We start from the raw sequence: 12,162 nt of genomic DNA, 5'->3' as shown, positions 1-12,162 counted from the left end.
TGTTTTAGCAATAAAGTACTTTTTCTCTAAGGTATGTACATTATTTAGACACAGTGTTATTACACACTTAGAATATAGTATAGTATAAACATAACTTTTACATACACTGATAAACCAAAAAAATTAGTGTGACTTACTGTATTTCAATATTTGCTTTATTCCTGTGGTCTGGAAGTAAAACAGGAATGTCTCTGAAGTATGCCTAAACAAGAGATTTTACTTTTGACAAAAATTTTTACTTGACCCATTGTAGATTCCAAGAGAAACATTTTATTTTGCTCTCTTAAGTTTTGTTGAAAAATTAACTCACAGGACCCATATTTACCGCAGAAAAAGGAATATCTATTGGAGAAAAAGCATAACAATTATTAATGTGTAAAGGGGAGGAATCACAGAGCGATTTACGTCTCCCCCCATGGTGTGTGGAAGCTTGTATGCTGTCTTGAAGTTACAGAAATAATAGGAGCTCAGAGTATGACCAAAATCAAGTTATCATGGCAAGATGTGTTATGGGCGAGAGAGAAGAGGCTTGGCTAGTAAAAGTGGTTTTGTTATGAATGGGAAGCCTCACAGGTAGTACTTTTAGAGAGAGCAACAATAAATATTTTCACTAGACTTTTAGAGGTATCAGAATCTCAATGAATCTTTTCCAAATCTGAACAAGGGAAGGCCTGGCTGCATCAGTGTAGATTTTCTACATTTGTAAATCTCCCCCACAAAAAACAGCTTTACAGGGCTATATCTGTTTGCTGGTTCTTGAACAGTCATCTCAAAATATGTCAATGAAATATATTTTGAGGCAAAGTATTTTTATTTCCTTCACAGTCATAGTTAAAATAAGAAAATAAGGTAAAATAGTTAGAGCCAAAATATTTTTTAAATAACACAACATAGCGTTTTATCTCTCTCTCATTATAGTCTTACAAAGAAGAAAGTTGAAGTGGAATATTATGGCATTATATTTTAAGGTACATAGCTATTTTATTATAAAATGCTATATATAATTTGACATATATGAGTACATTAAAATATCAAATTTTTAAAAATCACAGATAAGATGAAGCTAAGTGTATCAAATATTGAAGGTAAATATCTGGTTTTGTAATTCAGCTGGAAATTTGATAGAGCTAAGCTTTTGGAGAAAAAATGGTAGCTTACACTTACACTTCAAATAAAATGCGTATTTTAGCTTTTGAGTAAGTTCTATCAACTAAATTGTGCCATATGATTCCATATTATAACCTTAGAAATTCCCATGAAGTCCTTCCCTACTCTTGGCTGCTCTGTTCACCATTTTCTCTTTTTGTCCCAATTCAAACAGCACTATCTCATTTCTGTTCATTATCTTACAGTACAGAACCCAGATAATTATTGCCTTTTTTAGGCATTTATTGAAATGACATTAATAAAGCTAAAGCATTATTTTAAAAGGTTATGCTTTGGCATTAAACTGAACAGTGATCTCTACACACCATAGGAAAACTGCAGTACTGACTATTTGAGTTTATTGTCTACATGAATCTATATTTTTCCCCAAACTTAATTTTTATTTTTTTCTAATGCTGCATCAAAAATTTTATCTATTAAAGAAATTCAGTGTGAAACTGACTCTGCTTCACATTTGCCTTTGTGAACATAATCCAGAAAAGATAAGAACTACTCATTTTTTATCACTTAAGATGCTTGATCTTTGCCTCCTCATAAATTATCATATTCACTCCAAAGAGTATATTGCCCTATTTTAATATGCCAAGAACAAGACAGCTGTAAAATTTCTTTTAAAAAGACATTTTTTCATTCACAATAAATATATTTGTCATAAAGTGATAACATTCATGCTAGTATAAACTTCTGGGATAACAACTTTTCTCCTGATAATAAATGCTGGCTGAGCTTTGTTGTGTGACTACTTATGAAAAGGATATTGAGCAAAAGATCTGAACAGTCACCTCACTAAAGAAGATATACGGATGGCAAATTAGCATATTAAAAGATGCTCCACATCATGTCCTTAAGGAATTTCATGTTGAAATAAAAATGAAATATCATTACACATGTATTAGAAAGGCAAAAATCTAAAATATTGATACCATCAAATTCTGACAAAGATGAGAAGCAACAGGAACTCTCAGTCATTGCTTGTGGGAATGCAAAATAATACAGCCTCTTTAGAAGTGAAAATTTCCACTTTAGAAGTTGGAATTTTCTGAAAACTAAACATACTCATATCATTTGATCCAGCAATATTATATCTTGATATTCACCCAAATGAGTTGAAAATGTGTAGACAGAAAACCTTCACAGAGATATTCATAGCAGCTTTATTCACAATTGTCAAAACTTGGAATGAATCAAGACAAGATGTCCTTTAGTAGGTGAAATAATAAATAAACTGGCATATCCAGGCAAAGAAACATTTTTTTTTTTCTGTGCTAAAATGAAATGAACTTTCAGGAACAGAAAAGGCATAGAGGAAACTTACATGCATATTATTAATTCTAGGTGAAAAGAAGCCAATCTAAAAGGGCTACATATTGTTTAATTTCACCTATATGATATTCTGGAAAAACTAAAACTGTGGAGAGAGTAAAGAGATCAGTGGTTGTCAGCATTAGTGGGCAGGGAGAGATGAGAGCACAGAAGATTTTTTAGAATGTGAAACAACTCTGCATGCCACTGTAATAGTGGCTACATGCTATTATACGTTTGTCAAAACACAAAGAAAGTACAATAGCAAGACAACCCTAATGTAAACTATGGACTTGGGTGATAATGACGTGCATGTAGGCTCAATGATTAGAACAAATGTACCACTGTTGTATGGGATGTTGATAGTGGAGGAGGCTGTGTGGCGATGGGGACAGACAGTAGATAGAAACTCTTCTGTTACATTGGCTGTGAACATAAAACTTCTCCAAATAATATTTATTTTTGAAAAGTACATTACGTGGGATAGTAGAAAATAGCATCTAAAGAAATGTTACTAAACCAAAGAAAAAGTGTGTATTTATCCATATCTTGTGAAATACAAAAAAAAAAAAAAGACTGCAGTTGCTTGACTTAGATGTTAAAAATAAATATGGATATTTCATAGCCATCCTTTAAGTGCTATAGTTTTAGGAGCAATTATTCATTTCTTCCAGAGATTACTGAAGATGAAATGAGCACACATCCCTTGATCTTTGGCCAAACCTTGGTCAGAGACCTTTGGCATTGGAGTTGGCAGAGTGATACAGAGAGAAAAAAAGTTTAATGTATCTAACAGTTCTCTACTTTATTAGTGATTTATTTTTTTTTTTTAAATTTGGGGAAACTGATGCCTTGAAAAACAATCATTAGGTTTTCTAGATATACAAAAACAAAGCAAACAGAAATGGAAATGTTTCAGAACACTGTGCAGTTATATAAATTACTGCTTTAGTGATGAAGAAAACAAACAAAACCAAAATTATCACCAATACCACACAAAAGCACATGCATGCATGTATTCAGGCACATGAACACATGAACACACACAAGTATGAGGCACACAGTGTGAAGACATGGCAAATCTTATTTCAGTAAATTAGTGTACACTTGAGATAGATGGACCAAAACTGAAGAGCAAGAGGTTAATAGAGTAGACACTTCAGCATTGGTTCTTCTTCCAATTTTTTTTTACTTCTGAAGAATTAAGGTATGGAAGCCCAGTGACATCTTGTGAGAAGCTAGTAATAAGAAGGTTCCTGGGTGATAATATGTGTCCATAGTAAGGGAAGTGACTAGCTTGCCTGACTCTTGATATACTCTAGTTCTTTAATGACACCCAGAAGACTGTATGAACATCTGGATTGTAATTTTTGAATGGACTTTACTGTCTCATGATAGTGACTTTTGAAAGTTTGTAGTGGTTACAAGTTTCTGGAAGGATACTCATGAACAGGGGATATTAACATGTGATAGCCAGAAAGAGAGAGAGAAAAAAAAAAACATGCTGGACTGGTTATTAAAAATGACTAAAATCGAGGTGGCGGGCTCCTATAGTCCCAGCTACTCCGGAGGCTGAGGCAGGAGAATGGCGTGAACCCGGGAGGCGGAGCTTGCAGTGAGCTGAGATCCAGCCACTGCACTCCAGCCTGGGTGACAGAGCGAGACTCCGTCCCCCACCCACCGCAAAAAAAAAAAAAAAAAAAAAAAAAAGACTAAAATGACTGATTTCTGGGGATTACACCCCCCCCCCAACACACACAAGTACACAAATAAAACCTGTAGAGAAATGGACAATAGGGGCTGTGGTTAGGAGGAGGCGAGCAAACTAATTGCATTTTGGACATTCTTGTTATTCATGTTCTTTTAAAAAGATTTTGTTTTTTTAAAGTCTAAGCTGATAAATTGGTCAACATAAATTGAATTTATATTCACTTGGTTAAAAAAACAAAAATACCAGTGCTAACTTTCTATGACTAAGTAGAGGTGTTTTGTGGCTTTTTTGTTAGTGTTTGTGTATTTCTAGTCATGTATACATTTGATGATTGGACTTAAAAATAAATTCACAAGGACTGTATGATGGAAAAATAAGTTTATGAATTAAGCTACTTTTATTTAACATTATTCCTTTTCAATATTTTTTTCAAGGGCTATCGACTAAGTTTAGGGTTTTACCTTAGGGAGTATTGGGAAAGTAGAATTCATCATTACTCACTTAAAGAAGACTACTTACTTCGGTTACTGGATTTCAATGGATACACTTATAGAACATCTATTTTATAATTAGTAAAAACTGTTTCAAGTTGTTCTGGGGTATTTTATGTAGTCAACATAAAAAAGTAGAAAATTGAAACAACTACTTAGGTAAGTAAAGCATGCCTCTTGACTCTCTTCTGAAATGACAACATAATTTCCAATAATATTGAAATGTTTCATTTTTCTAGTATCAATTAGAGTGACTTACTTCCAGTTTATTCACATAGAAATGTCCATTTTCTTTACGTTTTAGACACACATAATTACATATTTTCTTATTTTTTATTAAGTTTATAATTTGTAACTTTGTAATTTAAGTTGGATTATGACCATTAATGTAGCTAAATACCCTCCCTAGAAATATATTACAAACATATATATTTACCCAATATAGGTTTCTTTTAAAAATTCTAAATAAATGTATCTACATTTCTCTCCAAATTTAAAGTGCCACAGGACATGGAAACAGGAAACAACAAAAAATCTAAGGCAAAAATATCCAGCCAGTAGTCAAATAGTGTTACATTTCAAAAATCTACCAATTGCTTTTGGTTACTGCATCTTTCATCTAATGATGACTGTGGTTATTCTTAAGCCAATTCAATTAAATCCAAATAAAAAAACTAAAAATTAAATTCACTGCGTAAAACTGCTTTGAGACTCCAAGGACTTGATCTTTGGCATGACATATGGTTTTCAGCTGTTTAAATTGCTTATATTTTTCTTTGTTCATATTTAACGTGAATAATACTACTGACCCACTTCAAACTAAAATTCTGAGGAATAGTTCACAAACTCAAAACTTTTGAGATTTTATTAGACTTTCTAATAGATGTTTAGATCATTTTAATAAACTCATATGTCTTTCATTATTGTTAAATATTTTATCATCCTATGTTCTGAATGTTTTGATAGACACTATATTAAAACCATAATAAATGTGTAGTAAAATTATAACTGTAAATTTCAAAACAAAATGCTACTTCAATGTCATGTTTATCTAAGAGTGTAATAAACTTTCAATTATTTAGCTCTATCATGCTAGGAAATCATAATCTAGTGTCAACAACTACATTTACAAGATTTATTTTATGTAATCATCAGAAATATAAAATAATATGGTAATTTATTACCATTTCATATATGAAGAAATCAAGCTTCTTTAAAGCAATAATGATGGAAGATACATTAGACATCTTCAATTCTATCCTACATAGTAACATCTAATAGTTGGTCACTGTGGAAATTTGCAATATTTAAAAAATGTTTACTGTCTTTCCTGTGGGAAAGACATCCTCTCATCTTCAGCTTTGTCCTTTCTCACACACATTGATCTCAAGCTTTGCCAGTGAATTGCTTTGGCCAGTGAATTCTGATTGGGAATACCATGTGCCACTTCAAAACAAGAGCTTCCAGAGTTTTTTTTTCTTGCTTTTTTTTTTTTTTTTTTTGTATTGGAAAAGCAATGCCCCAGAAGGAGGTTTCTCCATTCGCCAGGTCAAAGAATAAAAATAACATGAAACAGAATGGCAGTTCATCCATGATGGGTATATTGTTCAATCAGCATGCTACTCAAGGGACTGCTAGGTGAGGTACAGGGAGGGGAACACTTATTTTCTGTTGTAAGCAACAGAGATGTGTAGTGACTCTTTGTTACTACAACATGAGTTAGTCTAAGATGATATACAATCATAAAGATTCTGATTGGATGCTTTCAACAGTTGTTTGGGGGAACTCTTACCTCATGAGAAATATCATGATATTTTAAATAACTCTAAAGGATATTCTACTTTGTTAACTGATATTCTCCACTTTTTAATTTCTATACCTTTAGCCAACTTCCTTATTTGAAAGTTTTAAACAATAATATCATCTATATGACTATACTTTAAATATTTGATTGCATCTTATTCAAGGTTTAACATGAATCATATTGTTTACAGATATGCCAGATTTTGCTAATTCTCATAGTGAGAATCAAAATTATCTATATAACTCATTAGCTATATTAAGAGGCTAGTACATTGTTTTTATTAAAAAACAAAAACAAACAAAAAAAACTTTACTCTTTCAGGAGACTCTTAACCAAGAAGATTAAAAGTTGCAAATAAAACTTTGTTGTTAATTCTAGTAACTTCATGAGACTTAACTACTCTTTCACATAAACCATTAAAGTGACAGTTTACCTTAACAGATGTTTTAATTCTCTCACCTCAAAATTCTCACCTTATTCTGCCATCAGTCCTAAATTATTAAATAATTATTATCACCTAATTCTGATCAATCCCCCTACATTTGAACCACCTTAAATCAGACTTCAAAATCTCAGTAAATATCCCAACATTGCCCTTTCTTCTCTGGGATGCTCCCTACACAGAATTACAGAATGGTAACCTATTCATCAACAGATTGTTTGGGTGATGTCTTGGGAGCCCAGCGTTTGGCAATAAGATAGATAAAATACTTTCGAAAATGTCTCTCTAGCTGTTTGGGCCTCTGCATTTTGCTCACTCTGTCCCTCTACTATTAAGAAACAAGCAGAGGAGTTTAAAACTATTTTAATATTACAGTTAAACTGTGACTTAATGCCTTGAAATGTTATTCCAATTTTAATCCACAAGTAGTACATAAAAGAGAAAATAAAATCACATTTAAGTTATTACTATCAAGTTCTTTCTTTGCCAATACTGAAAACATTAACTTAGCCTCTTTTATTCTTGATAATATGTTAGGAGACTCTGGAGAGGAGCAAATGAACAAAGTCAGATTACCAGAGAAGAAAGGAATAAAGAGCAAAAGAAATATAAACGAACTAAAAAGTTAAAAAAGAGATTATATATTTTAAATATCAGACAGTGGAAAATGAGGCTAAATGGGGGTATTAGGTGTGCAAAATTTACCTCCACTAAAATACCAATGTTTGGAAGACCGTTATTAGGATCAAAAGTTTTTTTATAACTTATTTCGTCTTCTTTCTGCACCCTCATCCATCCACTAGTTAACAAAGAGTAAAACAATGTTGGGTCATCCAGTTCTTTAATATAATAATTTAATAATGGCTATATTCTCAAACATTCTCTCATTGAGATCAAAATCCTTAATTATTTGGATAGTTTTCCCTTCACCTGCTAAGTTAGTCTTACCTTGGTACTTTGTTGTTGACCCTTTCTGATTCTCTTTATCAAGAGCTGCGATCCCTATGCTACAAAAGAATCATAGGCAGTTCAGCAAGTTAAACTTCACAGCCTTCCTTTGCCTGATCATGATGTGCTATAAAATTGCTGTTACCAAACCGCAGACTTCTCTCGGTTGTAAAGGGAGGGTTCTCTTTTCAGGTCCTAAATGGACAGCAGGGCCAATGACTCCTCTTTTCTCCCTCAAAAGTTATTTTATTTATCTAACGCATCATTCTCTTTTCCAAAAAGTGAGAAATCAGGACTCACATAGAATACTTATCTCTCTTCCTTTCCCCCCAATACCGTCAAGCTGGGAAATCAACTGACTTTGCTTCCACTCCTTTATTCTTTTTGCTTTGCAGAAACAGGTGAATCCTGATCCCTCTCCTGCCGCAGGAAACCTGAATTACTGGAGTCCTCTAAAGTACATTTATTGATATGGTAAAGGAGAATAAAGAATTTAGGAAATCCATTCTTAAGACAATAGCCAGACATTCAAAGCTATTGTTTCATGTATAATCTGATTTGAATGTCAAAAAATATATATTGCTTATGTATTTCTTTTTGCATTCCATTTGTAACACATTTGAATATTCCCTTAAATAGAGAAAGTAGGGTAAGCCAGGGCAATGGCCAGTACTCAGGAAATCGAAATGGTAAGACATTGTAATTTTAATATCAGTCACTTCCGTTAAAAGCTTATTTAAAAGCTCACCATATCTACCATTGAAAAATTATTCTTTTTGCTTAATTTACTATTACACTTAATACATTTCTTAGTTTTTAAAATTAAAAATAGTAGATATTTTAAAAGAGTAATAGAAGCTTCATAATGAAATGCATTACTTCTCTCTTTTAACCTAACAAAATCCAGAAACAATTTTCTAAGAAGTAAACACTACTTTCTGTTTTTAAATAATTAAGGTAAATGCATGAATTATAAGTTCACTTGGGTGTGTTTTGATTAAGGAACACACCCCTTAAGCCCACTCCTCAGAGAACATTTTCATCAACCTTAGAAAATTTCCTTATGTTCCTGTAGGGTCAATTTTCCACACTCCAGAGGCAAACAGTGCTCTGATTTCTATCATGCCATGTTACTTCTGCCTCTTTTCTTAAAATTTTATGAATGATTACCTGAACTATGAACCAGTACCATTTATATCTGATTCCTTTCACTTACATAATGTTTTTGAGTTTAATTGAGATTGGCACATGTGTTAGCATTTCATTACTTTGTAATGCTGTGGATTGCTGCAAATACCATCCACTCTTCCAGACCATGGGTTTGGCGTCCTTGGATTTAACCAACCAAGAGTAAAAAATATTTGGGAAAAAAATTGTGTCTGTATTGAACATGTACAGATTATTTTTCTTGTCATTATTCCCTAAACAAAGCAATATAACAAGTGTTTTCATAACATTTACATTGTAATCTAGCGATGACTTTCAATCTATGGGGCAGAGTCAAGAATGGGAGATGAATGGAGGTCTGAGCATCACAGTGGCCCCCTCTTTTCTCTCCCCACCTTTACTCATCTGCTGAGCTCACAGAATACCTTTCCACTATGACCCCCTCAGCAAGTTCCTGCTGAAACAAAGCATCAAGCAGGTGTGCATGTCCCTGCCTCAGGGTGAGAAAGTTCAGGCCATGTGTATCTGGATCGTTGTGACTGGAGAATGACTGCACTGCAAGACCCACACCCTGGACAGTGAGCCCAAGTGTGTGGAAGAGTTGCCTGAGTGGAATTTTGATAGCTCTGAAAGCTCCAAACAGTGACATGTGTCTTGTGCCTGCTGCTATGTTTTGGGACCCCTTCCACAAGGACCCTAACAAGCTGTTGTTCTGTGAAGTTTTCAAGTACAATCGAAAGCCTGCAGAGACCAATTTGAGGTACATCTGTAAATGGATAATGGACATGGTGAGCAATCAGCACCTCTGGTTTGGCATAGAGCAGAAATATACCCTCATGGGGACAGATGGGCAGCCTTCGGTTGGCCTTCCAATTGCTTTTCTGGGCCGCACATTCCATATCACTGTGCTGTGGGAGCAGACAAAGCCTATAAGAGGAATGTCTTGGAGTCTCATTACCAAGCCTGCTTGTATGCTGGAGTTAAGATCACAGGGACAAATGTTGAGGTCATGCCTGTCCAGTGGGAATTCCAAATCGGATCCTGTGAAGGAATCAGCATGGGAGATCATCTCCTGTTTCATCTTGCATCATGTATGTGAAGACTTTGGAGTGATAGCAGCAACCTTTCATCCGAAGCCCATTCCTGGGAACTGGAACGGTGCAGGCTGCCACACTAACTTCAGCACCAAGGCCATGTGGGAGGAGAAAGGTATTAAGTACATTGAGGAGGCCATCAGGAAAATAAGCAAGCGGCACCAGTACCACATCCGTGCCTATGATTTCAAGAGGTGCCTGGAAAATGTCTGTTTCCTAACTGGATTCCATGAAACTAATGGCAGAAGCGGCCCATCTGGAGCAGCTGCTGCCATGATGCTGGCTGCAGTTGGGGAGGCACCACCCGGGCTCTGTGTTCCATGGAGCACGCAGGAGCCAAAAACAGGTGGGATCTCTGCCCCCTCCTGAGTTGGAGGGGTGGGAGCTCCACTCTTCCAGGTGCAGCTGTATCCTCCCAGCCATGACTGCAGACCCAGGCATCACTGTACTCTAGGGAACCTGGGAAACCCCCTTTCCCCAAGACTCAGAAGTGCCTGCTTGTGCTACCTGGCCTCTCCTGGCTCCTGGTGCCCACTCCGATTTTGGAGCAAAGTTGATGCTGAGCCCAGGCACAGTTGGGTGTGTGCACACTTGGGGCAGTGCTGACATGCCAGGTTCCTGCAGCCTTGGGCCCCTCTGTACTATGGGCACCTGTGAGCACAGGAGGGAGGCCAAGAGGCATGAAGGAAGCTCCACCTGGGCCTGCAGGCATCCCTCAGCACAAACAGCCTGGACGCCGTGGGTGCCTTGCATGGCAGGTTGATGGTGGTAGGACGCAGACAGGTTTCTGGAGGGGAAGGGTTGGTTCCCTGGTGAAGCCCCACCTTCAAGCCAGAGAAGGCCTGAAGCATGGGGGCCGGGCTACTAGTTCTGCAGACCGGAATGATAACTTATGGTGCTTTTTCAGCTGCCCCTGGCAACCCATGGAACCAATCAGCATGCACTTTCTCCACTCTGAAGCCCATAAAAGCCCTAGACACAGCTAGACTCAGGCAGACAACAAGATGACCTGAGGGCAACTAGGAGCTATTCATCCTGGATCTCCTTTGGTTGTATCTTTTATACTTGCACCAGCAATGAATTATTGTTCCAGTAGCTCCACACTTTCATCAACATTTGGTAGTATCAGGTTTTTACTTTAGTCATCCTTGTGAGTTTGTGGTGATAGATCAACTTTGTATGACATTATAGTTTTAAAGTTGTGTTTTTCTGTTTATGAATAATGCTGAAAACATTGTCATATACATTGCCCATTATTACATCTTCTTCTATATAGTATTTATTTTTATTGTTTTTTATTATTGGATTATAGGGGTTATTTTATGTTCTGAATTGAGAGTTGTCTGATTTTATACATACACCCCCACATACAGACACACACTCATTACTTCTGCCTCTATTCTTAAAATTTATTAGTGAAAATCTCAACTATGTACTACTTGTGTCTGATTCCTTTCACTCATACAATAACTTTGAGATGAATCCATGTTGCATTATGTGTTAGCATTTCATTCCTGTGTGTTGCTGTAAGTACTATTGACCCTCCATATCTCCCTCTTTCTCTCTGTATGTGTGTGTGTTTGTCGGGGGGTGATTATATATTCCCCGTCTGAAATTTACCTATTTGCTTTTTTATTGGAGGAGGAGCATAAGTCTTTGGAGGAGCATAAGTGATTGTTTTACATGAAATATATCCATTTTTATTGTTTAATAGGCTTTCGTTAGTTTCCTACTGCTGCTATAACCAATTACCATAAATTTTGCAGCTTAAAGTAACAGTAATTTATTATTTTACATTACTGGAAGTCAGAATAATGAAAATGTGTTTGCTGGAGTGCTTTCCTTCTGGAGACTCTGTAAGAAAATCCATTGTATTTCCTTTTCCAATGTGAAAAGGTTGTCTGCATTCTGTAACTCATGTCTCTTCCTTGAATTACCCTAACCTTTCTTCCTTTGTCACATCTATTCTGAGTCTGCCCCTCTTCTATCCCTCATGTAAGAACCTTTTGATTATATTGGTTCCAGCCTGATAATCT

General features: G+C 35.6%; 1 pseudogene; it reads left to right on the top strand.

Annotated features, from left to right (window-relative positions):
* The first annotated feature begins 9,466 nt into the window (after positions 1-9,466).
* Positions 9,467-10,495, top strand: LOC103218310 (glutamine synthetase pseudogene; annotated as a pseudogene).
* Positions 10,496-12,162: the final 1,667 nt, after the last annotated feature.

Source organism: Chlorocebus sabaeus, chromosome 10, assembly GCF_047675955.1.
Source record: "Chlorocebus sabaeus isolate Y175 chromosome 10, mChlSab1.0.hap1, whole genome shotgun sequence".
NCBI classification, from domain to species: Eukaryota; Metazoa; Chordata; class Mammalia; order Primates; family Cercopithecidae; genus Chlorocebus; species Chlorocebus sabaeus.
Note: the sequence above shows the minus strand (reverse complement) of the source record. Positions and strands in the feature narration are given on the sequence as shown.